The following is a 7489-nucleotide window of genomic DNA, read 5'->3' on the forward strand; positions in this document are numbered from 1 at the left end:
ACTGATCTTTAAAATTAAGACAAATGTTTTTGTTTCTATGGTTTTCAAGAAAAAAAAAATGGCATGGCATTAAGATTATCCTCTCCGTACTAATTAGCCAGGAGGCTATATCCCAAAGTAAGTTTACTTCTTCCATTTTGCTTCACTCCTGACCCATTCCTATCCACATGCACCCTGCAATACCCATCCCCCAAATCACTCATTTGTGTTCTTTATGTAACAAGGCATTATAAAACATTCCTACACTCAGTCCTGTAGATTAGATACTGCTTCCAAATTAAACTCTAACTTGTTTACCTAAATAATGCTTTTGCATATTCTTTAAGATTGAGAAGGATTCTTTTCTCCATCACCACACACTATAGATGCAAATACACGCCTGCAAATAGTTTTAGAGTTTTTAAAATACATTTCCTAATCCTATATCAAAATATGACATATGTAATCCCAAAATATTATACACTCCTGCGTGTGTACACACATGACTTTGAGTTTGGACAAAATATCCTTGCCTGAACCTAAAGGTGTATCTCATTTAGAATTTAAGACCTAAGAGTTTTCTGGAGGAATTTCTAGGTATTGTGGTATTGTAAGGCAGGATTCCTACTTTAGGTTCCTCAGTATATGCGCCTCTTTTAAGAATTTCCACGAAATTATTAGCTGTCATTTTTTAGACTAAAAGACTGGTCTGAAACTATAATCTAGAAAATGGCTAAGAAATTCAGTTCAACTTTTATTAAGCACTTACTCTACGGTTGGAACTTTGCAATGGTAAAATACAGAAGTGGATGACATAGTTCTTATCCTGAACCTTGTTCCTTTAACAACATGAAAGATACCACTTTACCCATCTGTTGTAATTTTTAAGTTGAAAAGTAAGAATATGTCAAGTAAAACCAATTTATAAGATTCTGTAATAGCATGAAGACTAGAACAGAACTTCTGCATAACCATATTTTTCAAATTGATCAAATTCTATTTTTTTTATCAAATTCTATCTTATAATGGAATGACAGGCTTCCTAACTCAGAGGAATCAAGAGCTGTAATATATTAAATATATATAGTCAAAAATACTAGCAAAAAATGGAGAATACAGTTTACTATGAACGGTTTGTTCTAATGTTAGAAATGAAGTAGTCTCAGAAATAAATGTTAAACAAGGAAGACAAAAAATTCCTATTAAGATCAGTTGCTTAATTTGAACTTGATAAATGGCAAATTAGCATGAAGCTGTTACATAGCAATCACAAGACAAGCTGCAGCCAACACCAAACTAAGGAACTAGGAGAGATTAGTAAGCAACAGTCAAAATCAGACAAGGAGATAAGGTTATATAATAAAGGAGTAAAAATCAAAACCAATAGAGTTTTGCAATTTGTGCCATTTTCTAAAGAGCTGAATCCTAATGTTTAGTTCATGCTCTGAGAGCATCTAAAAGACACTCCCCTGAATATATCAGAAATGAAATTAAATTTTGAAGAACTAAAGGGCATCACAATTCACTTAGTGAAAAATAATAAACTTGTTCAAAAATATTCGGGCCAGTCCACAAAAGAATGCAATTTTAAAAAATACCTGGTAAGTCAAATTATCCAAGCTTGTGATAATAGTGTTGGGATGGGTAAAAAGGAATGATACCATAAAGATTATTCCACATTTTACCTAGAATATCTGCTTATAAATATAAAGCTAGAATGTGAAGGTAGGAAGGGAATACTTCTGATATTCTTTAACTCCTAACACATGCTTGGTGATGACCTACAGATATCATCAGAGATGTCCTTAGTAGGTATACAGGCCGTGTCCTGCACAAGGACAATTGTCTGAGAGGGTGATTGTGGACTGAAATCCACCTTTTGTTCTGCTTTTGAAGCTATGGGTCCTGACATGGGCTATATTGGCCTGGAAGGAAAGGGTACCTTTTTTTTTTGAAACATTTTATTCAATTCTCTGGTCAGTCAATGGAGGCACCAGACTTTGTTCACTCATAAATCTGTTCACTTGTGTTTTCTTGGCCCTTCCTACCATTATGTGATAAAAAGATCAGCATTTTGTACTAAGATACATTTTTACATGTGTTGTCATTTATTATGAGGAGGCATTAATACATAATTTGTCATTCATAACTGTTCAATTTATTCTTAATATTGAAATTATTTTTTTAATTTTTAAAGTAAAATCTGTTTAGCTCGAACACAATAATTTATAAAGAATTGTATCTTTCTAACAAAAAGTTGGTTCTACTTTGTATCTTTAATAGATATGAAAATAAATACTTTGATTTTTGCCTTATTTTAAAGTTAATATTTTTACCTTAATTTAAAAAAAAATGCTAGGTAAATTATAAGAATGAAGATTTCCATGTTAGCTGCAAAGTTTTATTTTCTGGGTAAGACATAATTCTTGGAAAAGGGAAAGAAACTTACCAATTAATGCATGCAATATAATGGAGTGTTATTTCATATCACCCGCCAGTTGATGTACTAAATAGAGGCATTATGCTAAGAACTGTTCACAATTTCAACTTTAAAATGGCTCTAAGCTCATTAGAAACTGACAATCTGTTGTCATAAGTAATCTCTACAAGACAACTGTGTGACAAGACTTTCAAACATATTTACTTCCAAAAACATAATCCAAATTACAAGATTTTAGAGTTCTGCCTGAGAATGTAAAGATTCTAAGGATAATAAGATGGGAATATTATTGAGAGAAAGGTATAACAAATTGTGCAGGGAGTCTGCAGCAAGTGGAGACTGATGATTAAGAGTTGGATTCTTGGGCGCCTGGGTGGCTCAGTTGGTTAAGCGACTGCCTTCGGCTCAGGTCATGATCCTGGAGTCCCTGGATCGAGTCCCGCATCGGGCTCCCTGCTCGGCAGGGAGTCTGCTTCTCCCTCTCCCACTCCCCCTGCTTGTGTTCCCTCTCTCGCTGTGTCTTTCTCTGTCAAATAAATAAAATCTTAAAAAAAAAAAAAAAGAGTTGGATTCTTAAGAGAAAATAAAAGATGAAAAGATAAAGAGAGAAAGGCATCTTCACCTACACAAGTAGACAAAAAAAAAAAAAAAGTCCCCTTTTCTCACTTGAGTGTAACTTAATTGTGTTTCATCTCTACTTATTCCTCTCCAGCAACATCTGTTACAGGAAGGCTCAGCAAATAATGACGACTTAAAATTCTACCCTGATCCTTTATAATGCTTTGGTTGAGTCTCTCACACAAACATGACCCATACTTAGGGACTTATTCATGTACCTCTTGTCTTTCTAGGAGCAAGAACTGTTAATAGGGCAAGCCCTTGCAAGGCGTTACTTCCTGATTCCTGCCACAGTCATTCTAGCCTGCTGATGACTTCTTTTAGAGGATGGGATCAGGAAGTTCACAAAAGATTTTTCATGAAAGCAATGAAAATTCAGTGACTAAACTCACGTGTGCTAAGATCATCAGGAAATTTACTATCTGTAGGAGCCTTATGTTTTGGCCCAGAACCATTCCCGTGGCCTTTTGAGTTTGTTACAATATTGAATAATGCAACAAATACTACACAGTAACGTGTATTTCATTTACAATAAGGAGAACATATAATACTCTGGGAGAACATACACAAATAGAACAAGTAGAAAATGAGCATGATACTGAAGTTATGAAAAAAGGAAAGACTCCTTGATCTCTAACTGCAAAAAAGAAAATAAAGAGTACACTCACCTTACCATGCTTATTCATAAGAGGAAAAACTAAATGGACAATTGTCATTTAAGGTATGTTGGAAGTATTTGAAAATGTTGTTTGATTTTGGTCAAATAGAAATCAGTAGATTCAATCACAGAATTTACATATGTATAGGATTACGCTTTTGGTAGATTAGCTATATAATGGAGTGTTTCATGGGTGGATATTTACTTGCTTGATTTATATTTGTAAAGATCTATTGTTATTCCAAGTTGGAGATTTGGTTGTATAGATCTGTAACAGTGGAAGCCAATAAAATAATATTAAACAAATGAAGTGAGACTTGCAATAGACCCTCAAGTGTATAATATTCTTAGCTTTTTAGTAACCATCTCCATTTTGACAGACCATATCTCATATAGTTTGTTCACATTTTTTAGAACTCAAGACTCTAACAAAATCCTCTATTGCCCAGTTATTTTGCCATCCTTTAGGTTTCTAAATGTTCAAAATCAAAACTTTTTTTCTTTCTGCAACAGAATCTTGATATTCCATCTGGAAATTCTTGTGAGTTTTCATCCATTATCTGAATGAACTGTGGAAATAACTCCTTGTTTTGTCTTTGGTAGGTGCACTAATGGACATGTGATAGGCTTATAACCCTTGAAGGTAATGGTGTGAAACTGCTCCACAACCAGCTAGAGAAAGAGAGATCCTATTTCAGCTCTGATCTCTTGAGGGTTGCAAATCATACACTTTTCCTGTCAGAGGGAAACAGTCCTGCAAAGAATATTCCTTAGTTTTCACTCTAAAGAAGAATTTTGAAGTATCATATTTAAAAAATAACTTTCTAGCCAAATAAATACTTTGCATGCAAAACAGCTCAGATCTAAATATTGAGTGATCATGAACAAATCAGAATTTTATTCCAATCGTAAAACTTCCAGAGAATTATAATAGCAATAGCTTACCACCCCCCCCCACACACACATACAGTCTCACTAAGCACTATGCAATGTGTTTTACATATATTTCAATGCCCTCTCAAACAAGCCAGCAAGGTTGGTGTCCCTATTATAGCTCTATTTTAGATACATATAAAATTACTATCTTGCTAAGTATCTTGCTCCAGATTCAATCAGAGTATATGTTCCATCTTGTGGAAACCTTACTGTTTGAATTGCATAGCAACTTCATATCATAATTTTGCCTTCACTGTAGTTTTATTAAGCTTGAAACAAGTCTGATTGTTAGCATAGACTGATTCTTATAAAACAATAAATTGCCATTCTTTAATTACAAATTATTTGATTTATCAGCATTTGAATCACTTCCTTTGTGAGAGGTTAGTTAAAGAAAACTTACACGGCAGATTCCACAGTGTATGTTTTCTGCATATCCAGGGAAAATCTGATTTCTTTCTCACCTTAGCAATTACAATTTAATGTTATATTTTCGCATTATTGTATCCAATAACTGCTATATTTCTTGTTTTCAAAACACATTTTATTTTTTAATTATTTGTTTTCTAAGGGCTATACAGGGAGTTATCATATTTGTGCTCCAGCTACTTTTTCACTCCCTCGTAAGATGGATTGAAGGAATATGTTGTATCCATCAAAAACTGCCGACTAGCAGAACACAACAGATAGTATTTCTCTATGAGCCAGAAAGATTTCAAACGAGTGGAAAGATTATAGTACATCTCTATTTTCTTAGAGCCCCTCTCATTTATCCTCATAACACTAACGTTACAGAGTTAAAATATGAAGGCATTGAAAAATGATTGGAATAAATGATAAAAAGATGATTTTTAAAGCCCCTTTAGTGAAACAAAAATCTTGTACTATGGCCTAAGAAACAGAAAAATGAATTAAAAATGGGAGGGGACAGTGAATAAGTCTACAGAGGAATGGGTGCAAGAAAAAAGATAAAGACCCTGGAAAGTGGATAAATTATTAACGGAGCTTTCATAGTACATCCCCAACTCAACATCAAGATAAAAAAAAAAAAATGGGGGCGCCTGGGTGGCTCAGTTGGTTAAGCAACTGCCTTCGGCTCAGGTCATGATCCTGGAGTCCCAGGATCGAGTCCCGCATCGGGCTCCCTGCTCGGCAGGGAGTCTGCTTCTCCCTCTGATCCTCCCCCTCTCATGCTCTCTGTCTCCCATTCTCTCTCTCAGATAAATAAATAAAAAATCTTTAAAAAAAAATGTGGAAAAAAAAGGTCATGAGAGGTTGTTGAAGTATCTAAGAAGCTATTGTATGAAGCCTATATTTTTCAGCTATTAATTCCAGCTATGTCAGAGAATAAGCAACTCAAATATTTGAATCAGAAATATTTAGGGAGTCAATCATACAATAATAAATAGTTTCTATGTACAATGGTTAAAAGGGCCTGTTTTGAGGTTTGACTCTTGATAACACTCTCTTAAATTACTTAAGCCTTCTGAACTCAGTTTTCTTATCTTAAAATGGAGGAGATAATATTTACCTTGTGAATGTTGTCATAGATTGAATAATTAAATAGAAAATGCCAAGGAAATTATATCACAAAGGAACAATGAAGAACAAAACCGCATCCCTCACCATCTTGCTTCCTGTAGGTACAGCAAATCTATTCTTTTTTCAATATTTTTCTCCTTTGTGAACATCTCCTATGATAAGACATCAACTCTAATTCACACTGCCCCCTCTCAGGAGGACTTCATGGGTAGCCAGTTATCTGTGAATGTACGGACTGAATAAAAGTAGGGAGTGGGGGAGGGAAGTATTGGAGAGAATGAGTAGGTCTGATAGACTGGTCATTTGTAGCTATTAGGCATCCAGGGAGATCTACTAACATGACTAAGTATAACACATGACGATGACACAAGTAGGTAACCAAGGGAAGTGCAGACAACAATACCAAACAAGAGGTTTGAGATACTGCTGAGTGGACGAGTTGGTGAAAAGTCAAGGAACAACAGTAGAAGTGAAGGTAGAACAGGAAGCATGGTCACAGTCTGAGATTTTGGAAATAAAGTCAGGAATGAATATTTTATTTTTACTGGTAAATATGTAGCAACACTGCAATTACAAAACCATATATAATACTACTCCCTCCGAAAATGGATACTGTCTGCTCTGGGGACTTATTAGCAAAGGATATGGCACTGGATAAACATCTATCATTGCTCCCAGTCCAAAAAATGAAATATGTACATAAATGAATTATTTCTACACTGAGAACAAGGTCATCCATATCTATAGTTACCAGACACTAGAACATAAAGAAGACAAGAAAAGGCAAAAATAAATGAAAAAAATAGATATAGGAGAATGCACTTTAAATGATAATTTCAAAAGAGAGAGAAGTTAAAACATAGGAATTCTGCTTTAAAGCTAAAGTGATTATTTAGGAGGCTTGAGTGATCCATTATTCTATAATATTAATATAAAGATGAATTTTCATCTCAGCAACACAACCTACGCACTCTTTAGCCTGCTTTAGCCTATACAAAGTTGTATGAAGTGAACAGACTTTCCACTCAAATTTATACTCTTCACCTTCATCTGAGTAATCAGTACTTTTTTACTTCCCACCAACGTTTGGTCTTCTAACCCATATTGAAAACCACCTAAAATGTCACTCCTTATAAGCTCTGAATTAAGTAACAGGGATCAAAGCTTGTTTTAGGTCATGTTCCCTAGAAGAGCCTGAGACAGAGATTCTTACACCTGTGAAGTCTAGAGGGCTTATTCTCAGGAACAGATAGAGCATGAATGGAGCTGCAACAGGAAAGGGGAGAAGTGAAGGAAGGGTGTAGTTTCAGGGGAAG

This window comes from Leptonychotes weddellii, chromosome 8 (genome assembly GCF_054177405.1).
Source record: "Leptonychotes weddellii isolate Sample4059 chromosome 8, ASM5417740v2, whole genome shotgun sequence".
Lineage (NCBI taxonomy): Eukaryota > Metazoa > Chordata > Mammalia > Carnivora > Phocidae > Leptonychotes > Leptonychotes weddellii.